The 19,847-nt window shown below is 39.6% G+C and overlaps 1 long non-coding RNA gene and 1 other non-coding gene across 2 annotated transcripts in view; both read left to right on the top strand.

Annotated features, from left to right (window-relative positions):
• Window positions 1-19,847, top strand: part of LOC135499802 (uncharacterized) — a 35,578-nt gene that overhangs the window by 1,541 nt on the left and 14,190 nt on the right. The gene's annotated exons all lie outside the window — the stretch shown is intronic.
• LOC135500035 (U12 minor spliceosomal RNA) lies at window positions 15,982-16,130 on the top strand. Its single transcript, XR_010449387.1, has one exon. It is a non-coding gene; the product is annotated as a U12 minor spliceosomal RNA (small nuclear RNA).

Raw genomic sequence — 19,847 nt, 5'->3', positions numbered from 1 at the left:
CTGATTTGCACTGTGACGACCAGACTGTGCTGTCTCTTACCAGTTTTTAGCTCACTGCCTCATACCTGTGGCACCAGAGATTACTTAGCTTAGTTATGAGGAACCAGTAGTTAACTCGCTCCCACGTGACTATGACGTCAGAAATGATCATTGCACTCTTTCAATTATTCATTGGGAACAAACAGGCCTTCTTAGCCACAAACATTAAAGGCGTGTAAACCAGTATCACATAAAGATTGGATGAGCATAGAAATGGCACACGGATCTTTTATTAATGTTGCGTACTGGCCACTTACATGGTACATTGATTTCTCTTGGGACATTGAGTCTGGCATTCTCTATGAATAAATAAGAATGGTTTACTGGCCCGTCTCGTGGACGCTTTGTGTTGCTGATATTTTTGATTCATACGTTGCGTTGTTGGTTGTTGTTGTTGTTGTTGTTGTTCTTCTTCTTCTTCTCCTTCTTCTCCTTCTCCCTCTTCTTCTTCTTCTTCTTCTTCTTCTCCCTCTTCTTCTCTTATTTCTTCTTCCCCTCCCCTCCCCTCCCCTCCCCTCCCCTCCCCTCCCCTCCCCCCTCCTTATACATTTTCTGCAAGTAATGAGCACTCCAAACACTGCTCATGTTGTGTTCATTTACCTACAGTGTACATTCTGATTATTGTTTCATGCAATAAAATTAAAGCATACTATTAACAGTAACCAGAATTTGCCTAAAAAAATAGCTCTGAACCAACGTATAACTCCATGGCATAAATGACCTTAATTACATGTATATGGTGACAAAAGTCGACATATTATGAAAAGCGTCGACGCAGATCGCTCAGATTTTAACATTGATAGTTTACTGAATAATAATTGCATTATATTTTTACAATATGGTGCCATGATTGCAAGTTGCATTGTATTGTGGAAAACACCTGTGGTTACCGTAGATTATCAGTATATTGTGCAACTCTCCATGGAGTTCGAACATCATAGAATTCAGCAAGCCAAATCAATTGGGATTCGAACATCACCGAATCCAGAGAGAGAAATCAGCTGGAATTCGAATGTTATAGAATTCAGTTTGCGAAATTTGGAATTCGAATTTAAAAGATCAGAGAGAGAAATCAGATGAAATTCGAACATCAGAGAATACAGCAGGCGAACTCAGTTGGAATTCTAACATCATAGAATACAGCAAGCAAAATCAGTTGGTATTCAAACATCATAGGACTTGGAGCAAGTAATCAGCTGGAATTAGAATTAAACTAGCGAAATCATTTAAAATTCGAAAATGATAGAATTCAGAAGGTGATCTCAGTGTAGAATTAGAATATGACAGTTTTAAGCCAACAAAATCACTAGTTGGAATTCGAACATCATAGATAGCAAGTGAAATCAGTTAGAATTCAAACATCATCGAATTCAGCAAGCGAAATCAGTTGCAATTCAAACATTATAGAATTCAGAAAGCGAAATTACCAGTTTAAATTCGAACGTCACAGTATTGCGGCAACGAAATCACCAGTTTAAATTCAAATATAACAGTACTTTGCAAACGAATCCCCGATTGAAATTTGAACATCACAGAAAGATATGAGTTGGAATTCGAATTCATAGAATTCAGCAAGCGAAATCAGTTGAATTCAAACATCATTGACTTCAGAGCGAGACATAGCTGGAATTCGAATTAAGCTAGCGAAATCATTTTGGATTCGAACATCAATTCAGCAAGCGAAATCAGTTGAATTCAAACATCATTGACTTCAGAGCGAGACATAGCTGGAATTCGAATTATATAAGCTAGCGAAATCATTTTGGATTCGAACATCAATTCATCAAGCGATATCAGTTAAAGTTCATACTTCATAGAAGTATTTGGAAGATAGTTGTACATTGTATGTCCTCTATTGTATAATATTTATAACAGCGGGAAAAAAATTACAAATGATTATTAATACATGTAATGCCTGGCGCTTCTGTATTGCTGACGTCAGACAACGCTTTCAAATATAGCCTCATCAACATAGGTTATCAATGCAACTCGAAAAACACAACCACTCCCGATAATTTCACAGCGACGCAGTATGTTTTCAAGAATAACAACAAATATCTGTGAAATAGCAACACCTCAGTATCGATCCCGGAAATCGATTTCCCTCCAGGCGGATTATGTATAATGCATATGACAACATTTAGCTAAACACTGGGTGCTCAGGTTTTGCTAAGATATGTCTGACGTGAAACCGATAATCAATAATGTGATGGACTTTTCTACTCACGTATCCATTTTCAAAACTATCCCATGGTTCTGAGTAGAAAAAGTATTTATAATTCTTTGTGAAGTTTGGGATATATTTAATCCTGAAAATCACTTCTTTTTCTTTAGCTATGAATACAATGGGGAAATCTGGGGTGATTGCTTTAAAGGCCGACGCCGTTCGTAACTACTGGTGGTCCAGGAAATAGAGTTGCAGTTATAAAGTCCTGCAGTTACTACATGTATGCATACGAATTTGCTAAAAATTGGTATTTATAGCTTTTCTATATATGAAATGCTGAAATGCTGAAATTTGTATAGTACGCATTTCGCAATTGGAAATTTTCAAATTCATTGACAAATTTTTGAAGGCGCCGACCTTTAAATTTCATTGTAATGTGATAATTGTAAAATATGATATCGTGAGGCATTAGACCGGTGAATCAACATCTGAGGTTGTTTCCAATATTTCAGTTTTTCCATACAGTAGACAGCTGTCAATCTGTATTCCAGCATTCCAAACATATATATATGTAATTTGCTGTATCCATGGTCTGGTTGGTTCAGTTTTGATTATGTCCCGTCTCACGATTCCTGCATGTCATGCTAACCTACATTTGTATTAAAAAAGCTAGGTAGCTTAACAAAAGCAAAAATATTGGCCATTAATGATCAGGCCTATGACTTGTGTACATATCATAGCTCAATCACTGACCTCTTTAGAAAGGACTTGTTTATCCAAAAGAATCCTTGTTGCGCTGCCTCAGTTTTAAAAAAATCCATGTCTGTATGCGTCCGATTAGGAGTTCAATTCGTCCTAACGGAAAACCACAAAACGAAATTGCTTGTTCAACTACACTCTTGCACAGCATAAAGTAGATCACTACAAATCAACGTAAAGGAGCGACAATCACTAAGTATCTTTACATTATTCAAGACAAGTAGGGTCGCCTGTCACTTCGGCTTATAACACGGGTTGTGAAGCAGAAAAACGGCAATTTGTTGAGATTATGGTTTGGATCATCCGCAAGTGCTGAGGCTCCGGAGGCAGCACATGTTCATCACCCGTTCGTATTCTCAGTAGGGGAAGGGAGAGGGCCGACTTTCCGCTGCGCCCGGAGTGCACTTCGAGAAGTTATCGAATGTGACATGCAAGATTAAAGCTTGAAATTCAAACATCAACTCTTGAAATTCAAACATCAACTCCTGGAATTTCAACATCAAATCCCGGAATTCCAATAATGACTCTTGGAATACAAACATCAATTCTCGGAATTTCAACATCGAATCCTGGAATTCAGACTCTTGGAATTCAAACATCAACTCCCGGAATTCAAACCTAAACTCTCCGAATTCTAACATCAATTCCTGGAGTTGAAACCTTAACTATTGCAATTCAAGCATCAACTCTGGGATTCGGACATCAACTAATCACTTAATCAGTCACAACTTTCAATAGTGCCGTATTCATGTAACATGTCTGTGAGGATGTGATTGTTCACGAAAGAGCAAACATGAAATAAATACATTACGTTGAAAATTGGGTGTACCTGATGTACATCACATAATCACAAACATATCTTCTCGAAAGCATTCAATAAAGCTATATCCCTTACAGGCCCTAGGCCCTGCTGTTTCTATAGCAACAGAGAACGCTGCATCATGTTACATTGGCGTTCCCATAGAAGCAGTGGTATAAAAGGAATCGCCAACGGGTATCACACGAAGTTATGAACGAAGTCGGTCGAGTGAGAAATGATAATGGGTGCTCAAAATTCTTTGTAGCGGTTTTTTTCCAATGAAGAAGTTTAAGGCTTAAACCTTTAAGCGTCGACAGCACATGAGCTAAAAGGGTTTATTATTGGGTCGTTAGACAAGGGCAGTTTGCACTGTAGGAGGAAACTGACCAAGCTGTCGGAGCAATTCCTTTCTATCACATAGCTATACCGGATTAACTGGAAAGGAATCGAACCCAGGACTTCAAGTGGCAGGCGCGGATGTTTCCATTGCGTCACTTGAACAGCCTATAAAGCCAGCTGCAAAAACAATCCGGCTGGAGGCCTTGACATCTCTATAACCTACCGCGTTATGAATAAAAATGTGCACTATACAAAGTAGATGTTATTACAGTGGTATAATGTTATTTACAGTGGTCTAACGTCACTAATTGTTCTGAAGTCTCTCACTGTACCAGCGATGTTTGTCGTAATCAGGGAAAATCAGAATAGACGAATCCGACTTAGGCGAAGACTACTATACCAGAGCTAGATTCGGAACAACCAGTACGTTCTTCCCTTAAAGCTATCATCAGAGAAGACACAAATCTCTCTTTTTCGAAAGTCTCTCTTTCGACCAGCATTTTTGTCCTGGTCAGAGAATATCTGGCCAAGACGGCCGACCTAGGCCGGAACTATTGTATACTGCTTTTCAGAAAACCAGTATATTTATATGTTTTTCTCCTAAAAATATGATTAGAGAAGATACAGAATAAGCTATATTAGAGATGAATTATTTGTTGCTATGACAACGATAAGTTTACGTGGGAGAGCCTTTGTTTGCGAAATCTTATTTTTGTCCCCTGTTCTCATTATTCATGACAATGACGTTCAGGCAAACGAAATTAGGTTCTGTATTTGTTTATTGTCACTACCCGCATGTATCACCTTACCTCACAGTCTAAAGAATTCAGGCAAAACCAAATGCATGAATTATTGTCTTTAAACAAGGCCAGCTCGCAGCTAGGCATAGATTCCCATTGTTCTACAGTGTCATCTCGGCAAATCTTAATAACACCGAACCCCACGAAACGACTTTCATGGTGGTCGATGGGCAAACATCGACAAGGGCAAACAGACGTAATGTGTGATTTTGCATGAATGGAGGTTTTTCAGCGAAATGAAGAACACTTAAAGATTTTTCAGAAACTCCCACATTTTTGGGGTTTTTTCATACTACATGTATTACATTACTATTACATTACTATCGAAAAATCTTTATAGCCCGCATACTTTTGTTATCCGAAAAACCCTTTATATATTCTTGAAAAGCTCAAAACCTTTATTTCTAAAAAGGCATCACCCTCATACAAGCCACATGTCAATTTTGACAAGATAATGTATTGTCCCCCGTCAGTCTGAAGTAACTAATTAACTGATAATTAATAATGGAAAAAATCCCATATTTTCAAAAACGGCTGGCGAGAAACTGGTGATTTAATTGTATTGGCCTCATTTGTCGGCTATTCGATAACAGAATACATCTATTCCTGTATCAGATTAGGACCCACGCGATATCGTGTGATCTTGCTTGTAATCTCATTTCTTTGAGCACTAAGAGCTTTGGTGGAAGCAATTTTTTTGGTTATTTATAGTTTGGCTAAAAACAATAAGGTTTGGTTTCTTTGATGATGGAACGATAATGGAGAGGTGGATGGGGAGGGTGTACAGTATTGTTCTGTCAAACAATTCGTTTCTGTTTTAGTTGGCTTGATAATGTGATGAAAGGTTGATGTGACGGCGAGAATGATGCATTGTGTTTAGCAATGGTTTTGATGGTAAGCTGATGTGAAGGCGAATATGCTGTATTGTGTTTTAAGAATGATTAAGATGGTGGGCTGATGTGAAGGCGAATATGCTGTATTGTGTTTAACAATGGTTTCGACGGTGGGCTAATATGAAGGCGAATATGCTGTATTGTGTTTTAAGAATGGTTTGGATGGTGGGCTGGTGTGAAGGCGAATATGCTGTATTGTGTTTTAAGAATGATTTAGATGGTGGGATGATGTGAAGGCGAAAATGCTGTATTGTGTTTTAAGAATGGTTTTGATGGTGGGCTGATGTGAAGGCGAATATGCTGTATTGTGTTTTAAGAATGGTTTTGATGGTTCAAGGATCGATAAAAAAAATTAAGTACATATATTAGTAAAAACCATTGCTTGCGACACCAAGAACCGCTGCGACCAAAGCGATGCTTAACGTTCCATCACAATGATTAATATCCTGTAACCAATGCCTTTTTATGAAATTGCTTTATACGGCGATACTTTAGTTATCTCATCTGAGTCCGCAAATCTGTCAAAAGTGATTCAGTACCAGCGACAAGGCGGTCCAAAAACATAACCAAATCCTTGCAAATGAGACTCAAGTCTTATTATTGACGAGGTAGGCCATGTTGGTAGATTGCAAATCGATGCATCTTCCTAACTGGATCAGGTTACCATGGTTACTGATAAGTGGAGAAAATCACAAAGTGACAGGATGGATTTGTTGTATCGTTGCTGAAGGATCGTCGCGAGACCCCCGCATGCTTTCGCCGTGATCATGACGTCATTGGTGACGTCAGTCCCAATCTCGTCTGCTGGAATTGGGATCTTTGTTTTGGAATTAGTTATCGATCTTTCAAGGTGAAAGTCGGTCGATATATTGCAAAATACCCATCTTATCAACAGGTCTGTTTTCCTCATCCACTCCGTACAGACATCACAACTATGTGTATATGTAAAAGTTATACCAAGTGGGTTATGCTTTCCCTGGTAGTTGCGTGTAGATGGGAGTTTTGAGTGGTTATTAGCAGAATTTGGTCAACAGCAAGCTTTTAAGTGCAAATTTTAAAGAAATGTTACATATTCTATGACAATGATTGATGGCAACCTAAAGTTTACATTCTCAACATCAGATCTACTAATTTAAGGGAGATGCTGCATTGCTCTTGTGTGAACTATGATTAAATATTTTAAGTTTCCGGGAAAATCTATCGTTCCGACGCAAAGACTATTTTCATGTTCTGTTGGGTAAAAACATTGGCGCCTGTGAAATTGTATAACGTTGTTCTCCTCATTAGCTATTCCAGACGCAATTTTCAAAGATTGCAGTTGAACAGATTTTTCGCAATTATTCACTGAAGTGTGAAAGAAATGTGTCAGACGGAATTCAATTTTTGAAACTCGCCCAAGAAAATGAGTTTAGATAAAAAATGAAAATGGCGGTCTTATTAACTTTTGATTAAACTAATGTGGCAACATATCATAAGAAGAGCTGATTGGTGATACATCGCCATAGCTTTGCGACGTAAATAAATGGGTCTGAGATCCGGAAACATCGAACATCGATTTGTTGCTCTATACTAGGGAAAGTAAATTCTCAGTTGAACGGTTTAATATTGCACCACAAACATTACAAATAACGCAGACATACGGATCACGACATGGACTATTGATATGATGCATTGGATATTGATACGGCAAACTCGCCCCATTGCCGAAATCAAAAAAATTTCAGACACTGGAATTGATCAATTGCCGCCATCTTGGATGTCGGCATCCTGATAATCCTACGTCATCCACTGCATCACCAGTTCGGACTGTACATCTTATTCAGGCCGAATTAGTGCCATTTTCTCTCATAAAACGTTTCATTTTATTAATAACTAAGAAAATATGATTTTAATAAATCAAATCTGACACTTACTGATGGGTTTAAGATGATTGTATGGAGAACTATAAACGCAGCGTAGTGCAGCAATCATTTTCGCGGGCTTAGTGGTTATGCGTAGCCTCATTATAATAAGAAAGATTCTTTTCTTTTCTATATCCGCGGTACTGCTTTTCAAGATGGTGGCAAGTTATTAGTTCTAGAGGCGTTGTAAGGGACGAAATCAGCGCCTCTAGTGTCAAGATTGAAAGCCTAAGTGCAATAGATTGGTAGTTTTTATGCAGTCTTAAAAAATATTGCACTTTTAATATGCAATCCATAAAGAATTTTCGGGGAAACGATACATAAATAATGTACATGTATGTAATCATAAAAGGTCATCCTGGCACCAGTTGTTTTCAATATACTCCACCTCTCGATATTTGGTATAAGACATGGGAGTAAAAAGAGCCCGATCTCAGAATGATAAAAGGTTTGTAGGCTTCTTTGGGCCAGGTTTTTCATTTCGCTGGAAAATCTGTAAGGGTTGCATACATGTATTCGATCATGTTACGTGTTTTTGCCGCCTTAACCAGCTCAAATAGTTCTATTTTTTATATAGTGTGGACCGGTCATGTGAATGTCACCAGTCTAATAAAAAGTGGGTCAGTATATAAAATCAAGCGACTATAAACGAACTTGTCTTTTTAGTGGCTCTTTAGAGGGAGAGGAGTGGGGGAAAATAATCATATAGGTATGTACTGCTATGTAGAACTATATACATGTTGTGTGATCATGGATGCACCTGTCTTTTACAAATAATCATAAGATTACTTGTAACTGGAGTTACGTGTTCTATTTTCATCAGGTGAAAGCAACACTCGACTTTACTCTGCATCTCGTAACCCCAACACCTGTACCTACAGCAATACACTGCTAGTACCCCATGCAAAACAGTTTAATTACCAGATAGAGATATTACTGAGAATATACATATAAAGGAATAGGCCTACTCCCGCAAATACTCTCAAGAAACACCTGAATGTGAAGGGCTTGGGACGGCCGGGTTAAAATCTTTAGATAATGCTTTCTTAGCCGTTTCAAACCTGATGGTTATACGAGTATTCCAACGTTCAGTTAGTATCAAAGATACATTTGAAATGGGACTATGAATACTTCGGTTCAGTGATACATTATAATTCAGTGGCATTCCACAGTTCTAAGCCGCAAGAGCTTGCAATGGAAAGCAATGTGTTCGTTTTCTTCTGATGCCAATTTTAATTCTCTAGTGAAATCGTTTGAAATTGCAAGCAGGCGAGGTGAGGGACCCCATCAGAGTTTAAGAGCAATCCGAGAGCTGTTCTTTCATGGCGTTTGGAGGAGAAAGCCATGGAGCTGTAAACGAATGAGGCAAATATTTGAAAATGGATCCAATAAATTTCCTATAACGAGTGGTTCTGTTTTCTGTGTCTCATTGCGGATGTGAGAGATTCGTTTCGAAAATCAGCGTCGTCTTTTATGAAACATGGCCGCTAAAGTGGCCATCTTGAATATTGTTTCCGCCACTTAATTGACCATCCCCTTGGATGATCGATCTCAATCTTTGCACATGTGTTGCTGTTTTTTTTAAAACCAGCTTTCACCTTCCACCTGGCAGTTACAATGGCCATCATAATTGATGTACGTAATGAATATAGCATGACTTAACATATTCCCAGCCTGAGACGATATTTGTTCCACATTTTAGGGTGCTTAATCTACTGATGTCGGACGTTTTGGCAAAGAGTATCAGAATGACAAAAATATAGCTAGCAGACATAGTGATGGCCATAATCTGTATGATTTCGTTAAGATCTTTTTCACTCCTTAAAAAAAATCTATATTTGCAAAATCGAGGTAGATGTAGGCCAATGTGGTAAGGTGGTTTTAAAGCCATCTAATTATTGTAAATTGTGTACATTAACGTGCCCGTTGGCTTTCACTCACCTACACAGGTGGTTGCCTCGGTGTTGTTTCATTAAAAAAAGAATCTGAACTACTGAACCAACATTCGAACACTGGTGGTTATGTTTACCACTTCGGCAGCAGGTACTTCGGCATCTGGGATGAGGTAGATTACCAGAGGGCAAAAGGTAATTGCACAGTACGCAAACCAGATCTTTAATTCGAACTGCCCTAATTCGTTTAAGATTGTGCTGTGTTGTTGGACTAGTTTGCTGCCAGCTCCATCCCGTGGTCACACAACCCAACAGTCAGCAGTTCACTTGCACTGACGAAACCATCCTGGCAACAGTTGTTTTCAGTATACTCTGCCTCTTGATATTTTTTTGTATATGACGTAGGAGTAGAAAAGCCTGATATCAGGATTTGACAAAATTAGTTTCAGGTGCAGTTTCACTCCATAATCTACGTCATAGAAGTCATAACAAAACTTCGCTGGGAGAACCACTGAAGTACTGTAGTGTAATGCATCCTTCAATGTATATCAAAAACGTTACCTTGGATTAAGAGGTAAAAATCCGTTCTCACAACCAGCAATACTTCTTGCCTTGATCGTTCAGCAGATTTATCTCTGCAAAGATCAATATCTATCAAATCAATCATCACCCTGTCAATCACCAGGCGAAAAGTCAGCCACAGCGTAGGCTAGGTTAAAGAAAATTGACTTCAGCACTCTGCACACTGACACTTGCGTTGAAGTTTCCGATCAGCAGATTTCTCTTTTCAAAGATCGATCGTTTCCAGATCTGCCATTACCCAATCGATCACCATGATCACGAGATGACAAGCCAGCCATAACGCTTGGCTGCCAAGTGGGCCATCAGCACATGCATTGCTGACTTGGTAGCCTGGATAGATGCACATTGGATATTGTACGGCGCTAACGCCGCACCATATGAACCAAGTTGTGGGTTAGAGGAAACTGGCTAAAAACACGTTAATCTTTCAACAGATATCTCTTTGCTATTCAAGGTGATCAGTTCAACACTTCTCATTATCCTATCGATTATGAGATCGGGAAGATCATCCATAGCATAGACTAGGTTAAAGGAAATCGACTTATCATTCTTCAATACTCTGCCTCCCGTGTTGATCTTTTAGATTTTTCTTTGCAAAGATCGATCACTTCTACACCTTTCATTACCTTATCGATCTCGTGATGATAAGTCATACAGCCATACCCTAACATCTTGTCGAGCACGCACTGGTTAAGACCGAGTGTTGGTTTCTTCAACACAAATAAGAGCAAGGAGGGCTTGCGACAAGCGGTGATGACGTTTGTATCTGATGCATTGAAGTAGGCACATATTTATCTTGGATAGCGCTTGTGACCACCCTTCATTGAGGCAGACTTGTTGTTTTTCAAATCTTTGGGAAGGTACGGGTAACGTACATGTATGTCTAATGCATTGGGACATGAACATATTTTTCAGGGAGAGGGTTTGTGACAACGCTTCAATCAGGCAGAGAGTTTCTTTATTGCACCAATGGGGATGTATGTCTGATACATTGTTGTACGATACAAACGTCTGCTGTGGGAGGATGTGATTTCCCAGCAGGCGAACAACTCTCTAGTCATACGTGCCTAAAACGTGTTACAGACACGACACCCTCAGGATCAGACAATGCTAGACATTAGCTAGCTTGTATTACTTTGATCGTCTCAGCTTAACTGTTCTCATGGTCTTGGAGATGATTAGGCCAGATCGGATAGCCAATTACACGTCACTGTCAAGTCGTCAGTGGTCTGGCCGGATCTAAATATGTAGGAGAGTAGAACGATAGTGTGTTCGAAAAGCTAAGGGCGATATGAATAAAAGCTAAGAGGTCATATTACGAAAACTGGCACTCTAATCTTTGACAACTTCAAACAAAAAATGCAGTTGAACAAAGTGTAATAGGTCATCTAAATCTTCTAAGTCAAATGTATCTTAATATACTTACTTGGCCAGAATCGGACAATACATCACCAGGAATGAGCCATTTACAGCTCCGCATATACTGGCAGTTTTTCTCGGCCATCTTAGGGTTTTGTCATGGCAATGATATCTTCTCGTGAAATGGCCTATGGTAAATCATGTACTTCAGTTTCTACGAAGAGGGAAAGTGTTGATTTACACTCTTGTAGAAAAGTAGAAAGGACATCAGATTTGGAAGAAGGTGGGTGTTTACAGAAGAAGGTGGGTGTATACATGGCATGCATTGCTCTGACATGTTGTTTCAACGATCCCAGGCCGGAATTTAAGCTAGAAGAATATCATGAAAATAACACTTTCCAAAAGGAAAAGATCTCTTCATTTGATGTTTTTTCATAGAAAGTTTAAAATTGGTCAAGTGATGTAAGGGTTGACACTGGACTGACTTGACTGACTGGTACCACAATTTTGGCTTGAACTTGAAATCCTATTATTTGAGCATGTGGTCGTTGAAGAAATTATGTGCAAGTACATTTTAATAGCAATATACGTGTCATGTAACATGAGCTCGAAAATATCCAATTTCTTCATAGATATTCCGATAAATCTGGTGTCCTCTTACACTTCTACATGAGTGTAACTTACATGGGAGCATTTAGTAAAATGATTAACCAGTCTTTATTCATATCACGCAATGTGATGCATCTGAGAAAAAATCCTGGACGGCTATTAGCTGTGGCATTAGACGGCCCGTTCAAAGTAGTTGTCCATACGATATGCTGGCGTCTCATAATATTCCGGCCATAGAAAGTGATGAAATGATTCATAGAAAATTAGCTAGGGATTGTGGAGTCAGACACAGCAAGAAGGCTCAGTAGGAAATTTGGCTCCATGAAGCAAGAACCGGTGAAACATCTGTGGTTGCTCCCAATATTTCAGTGGTTTCGTACATTAGACAGATTTATAGAACATGACTTTAGGGGAAACGAAAAAAACGTGTCAATCAAAAACGTTACACCTGGATAAGAATACGATCATGTACAATGTAGTACGACCATCAAAATGAAATGCTGGTAGACCCCAGTACACTGAAACTACACCATTCACGGAATATGAGGCAAGTCAAATATGCATAATTGCAAATTATTAGTAACATAATAGTAGCCAATTCAACAGTAGTTAGTTCCTCTGGTCGAATTCGGTGGCTGTTGTGGCTTGATCCATATAATCAACCTCCCGCTCGACCACAGGTGGGGGCATTGACTAAATAGACTTGTCAGACGTCATCACGCTGTTTACTGCCTTGGTAATTGACAGCCATCATGTTGTGAGGGACGATTGTATGGGTTGTCAATATGACCACGTGTTGCCAGGAGTAGTGCAGCTGTCGTCTGACCAAGCTTCAATTCCCGTGGGATACCTCTTATGTCTCGTAGAACGACGTGCCTGATTGCGAGATTTTGCGACGATGTTAAGCGAGATTTTGGCGACAGGTGAATAGGCCTAAATCGATGAACATTGGATGAAAATAGTAAATACTGCGCTCAGTGCTGCGGAGTTCGAATATGTCTAAGCAGCCGTTGCGTGCTTCATTTCGATTTCACCAACGTGAGAGATAAAAGAACAATGAATGAACCCAAAGCTTCTCCGCCTTTCACATGGACGATTCCGGTCAACTGACATTGGCAGCGCTATGAAGCCAGTGATAGCATTTATCTTAATATCGCGGTGACCACAGACACATCCCGAGCTAGCCACACACCTTCTCACGCAATATTGATCCATTTCGTAATTATTGTAAACACTGTTGTTTACTGAACAAACTCGTCGCATTCTGTGATTCTGAACGTAATCGCTGCTGAGGTTAATGGTTCTTGAAGCAAAGCTGCGTCAGGGCACAAACTGATGTTATGGCATTTTGAATCTGCACTGCAGGAGGAAAAGTCGTTACAGCCAGAATAAACGCACGAATAGTCGTTGTTTTTCGAATAAGAATGGCTCCTAACATGCAGAACCGCAAGTTCACTACGGGTTTCACCTGACAAAACCGGCTTCAAACATGATATGTTCTACTACTAATATGACTTTAGTATCCGACCTAAAAGGTATAATACAACCATCTGAAACTTCCTTTCATCATGTGCGAGTCAATTTCAGCATTGCAATACATGGCTGCACACAGTTGTTTACCAGGCTTCGCGATACTACATATATGGGCATATAGTCGTTGCGTTACTCTTTAATAAACATCGAAAATACGTGCAGAAAATATTGTCTATGAGACTCCAACTGTGGATTGAGAGTGCCTGTTCCAGAATTGGAACGGTTCATAATACATACCAGCAATTCTTTTGGTGCATTCTAACAAAACAAGACCCATTCTATTATTGCACAATCGTATGACCTAACACCAAGTATATAGCCTCTGTATGGAGATAGTCTACATACTTACTTTACACCGATAACCTTTGAAGAACCCGGGTAATGTTACACGCCGCCAAGTGCCATGGTAACCGCCGCCATTACCTCTTATGTCAGATAATGTAATCTAACTGGCCACCGGATGACCAGGATGATTTGGTCAGCCAAATGACCATTGAAAATATGATTGACAGTCCATTATCTAAAACTCGACCAGGTTGTTCAGAACCAGTTTTGTCACTTCATACGCTAGCGTTACCACAACTGTCAATGCCGCACGTACTCGGGCTTCCGTTCACAAGTAATGTCAATCCTCTATTTATGTGTAATCAACTCGCCTGACTAATTAGGATGGTGATCGTTTTATCTGCAGTCACGTTTATTCCGCTATTTATATGCGGCCGGGCAATGAGACGCCATGCTGGCTGAAATATAACTCTTGTTTTCATTCTAACTGTCGTTTAATTAGCAATATTTCCCAGTGGTTTCATTGTGTCGGTGTTCCAGAGTCGAATCATGAGTCTAGAATCATATGGCCGCCGATCAAGTCACTGTATTAGGGCTCAGTACACTATTAACTCTACTATAGGGTCTGTGTACATTTTGTGTACATACATTTTCGTGATTTCCAAAAAAATTCTAAGCTGCGATTTTCATCAAACTTTGCAGAAGTGTATTCCTATATCTTGTCAATGTCATAAGTGAATTTTAGAAAGTTCCAATGATTCTAAATTGTTTTATTAGTGTTTTCGTGAAACATGCCTGAATATGACACGATGCAGGGCCGTGTTTACTGCCTGTAAGAGAATATATTTCCGACCCCGTAGAATCTAGAAAAGGAGTTCCTATTTCAAAAGCGACCTGAATCCTAATAGTTGATATCATTCAAAATCAAAAAAGGCCTAAAATAATGTTTGCAAACCAAATAACTAACATTCCAGGCAGTATATGTCCCATGGTACCACTGTATACAGTTGATGGTGATCTCAGCCCTTCACAGCGACCAAATTGGCGTAGAGGTCTAAAAAGTATCCCCCTGGAAAAGGTGTCCCGCCCTATTGTTTTCTGACGGACTATGAAACATGGTTCTATATCCAGGACATGGCTGTCAATAGCTCAAAGATTAAAGCGCATAGTATCCTTTGTTCCCCGGACATTCTTTCTTATGACATTTTAAACTTCTACACCGGGATGTATTGACATAAACACAGTGCAGTGCAGTGACTGGAAATGCCTTGTCATGAATAGAGATCTATGATATCATCTTCATTTCAACCATTAAACATTGAGGTAAAAATTTGATGACGAGTTTCAGTTCAGTACGGAGAGCGAGAGGTTTATTTCTCCATGTACATGTACATGTATATTTTATTCATAGACGGTGCTGTATAAATGCCAACACATGTATGAGGCGAGTTTAATGGCTTGTCGTCAAATCCCATTCCAATGACATCGCTAATTGCCGGTTAGTATAAAGTAGGCCGCAGCGGCGGCCGTTTATACATGCACTTGACGACATAACATTACATTCTACATGTATATAGTTCTATTGGTGGAAAAATGTAATTCACTTGTCTAGCACACTCTAATCATCACACCCATGAGGGTTTGATCAGCATATCAATTTAATGTGATAGTTAATGGATGAGAAAAGTGATGCATCGCAGGGTCTGAAACTCTATATTGATAAATATTGCTATCAAATTTTGTTTACCAACAGTGTAACCTTCCCAGACCATCGCGCTTTCGCCCTGGCTCAATTTCAGCGGGGGGGGGGGGGGGGAATAAATTAATTGTATCCGAAAACTAAACAATAAATTGCATAAAAATTGATTATAATATATTTATGACGAACTCCGTGGTATCAAAATGATTTATACCAGATTGTATTTTTGTTGTGGATACAAAACACTATACTCTTGACGCTAACCACAACCATATCAGAAATAAAAAGGTCGGGATATTATTAATGCTTTCTCAATTGAATCCGCATGCCTTAAACTAATGAGTAAGGAAAATAACGAGTCCGGGGAAATACGGGCTCCACAGCCAAGTCTGTGAGGAATTTTTTCCGGGGTACAGGTTGCCCTAGGGTGACCCGCCTACTTTTGTGGGATGCCCTTCGTGCGCGGCCTGCCCGATACCCCCAAAATACCAGACAAAAATAGAAATCTTAAGCTCAAATCTCCGTGAGTGTACTAAAACAAATGTCATGAGTATGATCTGCAACTTACAATCATGCCAACTGCCTTTGCAAGGCCTTGGGTACGACACTTCACCAAATTGTCTTTCAAGTCGAGGAGCGCAGTGAATAGCCAAACCCATACTCGTACAATCATGCAATATGTACATGGTCTGGGGTATGCCGATGCTGATAAGTTTATACATACAATTTGGGCCCTGTCTATTTTCTCTGGAATCGTCCTTTTTTCGGCCACTGCCGCCAATTAGCTTAACACTAAAAGAAACTCAGACAAAGGGAAAGTGGTATTCATTCTTTTTGATGGTTTTCTTGCCATAGCACTATCAAGTGTTACAAAGGCCGTGTCACTTTCCAAAACCCGAAAAGAATCTGCTATGTGATACATCAAAAACTTATTACTGTACTTTGAAGTATTGCTTTTGTGTACGTAGAATATCATCGTTCTTTAGTTCTTTTTCTGACTCTGGTATGTATCACTCTCCCGTGTGCCAGCAACAACGGCAATCCGCACTTAGCTTAGTTGTTGCAAACACATGTACAAACAGATAACGGATACCGTTATTTTCCTATCCTGGTTTTATTGTACGTGCATCTAGATTTTCTTTGCGTCTCCCGTTTCTCACAATAAAGCCATGATATTAACTACATCCAAGGTGGGATGGGAAATGTCATTTCGTGTTTATAGGCTATACTGACCTCAACACAATTCATGAGACAAGATATCGACAAAGAAGAAGCAACCATTCAAAGCAATGTGCTACTTTCTAGCGAAGCCACATAAAGCAATATAATGTCTTTTTTAACGTCTGAATGTCAGTGTTTTACGCCTTGATGTCAGTGTATGTATTTCAGTACCGACAAATGATAGCCTATTGGGCCGTCCATTTTCTATGTGGTAAGTCCGCAAAGAAGGCGGAGAGAGCATTTGTAAATCTCTCAGATCACATTTTGCGTCATAGGCCTATACTTTCGTGCGAGGGGAGAGGTTGGTTGGCAAGACGATTTGAATATCAATTTTTATTCACATTACCACGTTTCTAAGTATGGAATGGAGTATCCAGGCACCAATTGTTTTCAATATACTCCGCCTCTCAATATTTCAAATCCCTGGTGAAATCCATACGCTTCAGACGGATTGTAGCGGTAGAAGAAAGCGCCTAATCAGGGCGTCGCTCTGTACTAAAAGCGGATTTCGCACGAGCAACACAATGCCCTTCCCGTGGCAAATTCGTTATCAAAGCAATCGATGTATCAGCAAGTCATACGCGAGTTTCTGAGTGGAAGCCTATTGTGGGCCCTGGTGCTTTTTCGCAGGGTTTCTTATACGACATAGTGAAAAAAAACTGATCGTATAGGATGGAAAAGTAGAGACGTTTAAAATCAGAACAGTTAACGGGGAATTTTTTTGTTAGTCTTCGGTAATAGGTACAACCATTTTGGCTTGGACCTGAAATCCAAAATCAATTAAAACTCCTTCAAGATGAAGTGAATGCCGATTTTAAACCTGGGAGCCTGTTGAACTGACTCCCACCCTTGAAAACGACAGCTTCTACATGTGCATGTATATACTGTATTTAGATACGACCTATTTTAATAGTCATTATGCATAATGCAAAAGATAATTCCGGTTATTAGTTAAGTGTTATCATAACCGTCATATCATGATCACGAGCTGGGGCGAATTTTAAATAATTTTCATAATGACCATGTCAACAACTTGATGTGCCTCCGTCTAGACAACGGACCCAAAAGCCTGACTAAGCTGGATTTAGGACAGAATTTCTGGCCTGCAGACACTCATGTCGAGGTAAACCTGTACAGAAAACATGGCAGCATGACCTTGAAACGACAAGCCGCTTCATCTCCGGCACAGGAATGAAGTAATAGTTAAGGAAAGTTGAACGCAGACTGAGAGGAAAAGGCCCGCACTGGCAATAAAACTATTTAAGAAGTCACCCGGATGAAGAACAAAAATGCAATATTTACTCATTATCAAAATATCCAAGTACCCCGCCCCCCGCCCCCCCCCCCCCAAAGAAGGAGAAAAAACCACCAACAAAATAAAATACGATGTGCAAGCAGGCGATTAATAACAACACATGCTGTAACAGTTGCACCCTGGTATGACGTCATACGCACAGTGCTAACTAAATATCGCTCGCATGATCAACAGGGCCTCGCATGTATACAATATTATTCTGCCTTTTGAATTGAGAAGGAATTTAATCTGTAGAAAATATTTACAATATATGTTCTTTGCAACATCTAAAAAACTGGAAAGTTTGCAATTGCTACACAAAACGATAAAGAACCAGACATGATTCCACTCTCGTTCTGGGCTGATTCGGTAGCTACGACCCACGCCTTAATTCTAAATGTCATCAATATTTTGCATTGGAACTCCGAAACAGTGGCTTCTGCGTCTCAGCATCGATGTAAACCACCTGAAAGCTTAGATTACTCAAAGCTGAAAAGAAAGTATGTAGGCCCAATGCAGGCAAGACTATATTGGTAGGCAAGATTATGTTGGTTTTTCGAAAATGTCAGTTGTCGCGACCATCAGCCAACCCCAACCCCAGCGAGCCAACCCAGTACAGAGTACACCAATAGCATTCCGCGAAGTTACTATTTATAGCTCACAAGGTCATTTGCATAAGATATTGATGACGTTTTAGTCACGTCACAGTCGGACATCGACACTTATTTCTACGCATTTGAGCTTATTTCAAAGTCAATTATCTTTGACCCTGCATTGTTTTTAGCATGAATGATACCGTAGAGCCAGAGAGAGAAATATTCAGAACAATTATGTAGTATTTCTAACACTCGGACATGTGCCAGATTGAATCTAACTGCCCTAGTTAGAAAGCCTGAATCCATTACGAAACCGCATGTTTGTCCGACATTGCCTGTAATTCAGCGATGGGGAAATAGAGGGCAGCAGCTGCAGTGACGTCATCTTCGCGGAATGCTATTAGGGACAGGACAACTTTATACACGGTCACATAATATATAGTGCAAAAATCTATTTTCGGAGGTGGTGAAACCTTGACCTACATGGCCAGCTGGTAGATGATGAAATCGATGATAATCACAATAACTGAACCACTCACTGTGGGCTGTAGGTAGCAGCCGATTGTTTTCAGTTGAATGCGAAAACCGAATCAATGCCCACTGTTTTGTAAGAACAACCTTGACCTTGCTATCGCCATTTCTTTGTATCGCAGTCGTGACCTTGCCCACGCTCCAGGACCAGATTTGTAGAAATGTGTAGCTCTATGAGGAGCCTGATGGAGTTAGACATTTGCTCTGTTTTACACAGTGCCATATAGTGCAACGTGTTATTCATACGAATTTGCTGAAGCTTAGTATTTGTAGTAGATGTATCTGTATTATTATAAATATTCCACGTCAACCCATAGAATACCCAAAATTATTTGTCCGGTAAAAACATTATTTCACAATGACGGCGAATGACGCGACGTGATGATTGGCCCTGACATACCAATGATGATAAATCTAACTATTCACGACGGCAATTAGGTACCTGTTTTAATACACAATTAGAAATTGTTTAATTCAATTACTAATGTATAGGCTAACTAACGGCGTTTGCCATTAATGAACAAGATGAGAAGACGCAAGCTACTGATG

The sequence above is a fragment of the Lineus longissimus genome, chromosome 15 (genome assembly GCF_910592395.1).
Source record: "Lineus longissimus chromosome 15, tnLinLong1.2, whole genome shotgun sequence".
In the NCBI taxonomy this organism is placed as follows: domain Eukaryota; kingdom Metazoa; phylum Nemertea; class Pilidiophora; order Heteronemertea; family Lineidae; genus Lineus; species Lineus longissimus.
Note: the sequence above shows the minus strand (reverse complement) of the source record. Positions and strands in the feature narration are given on the sequence as shown.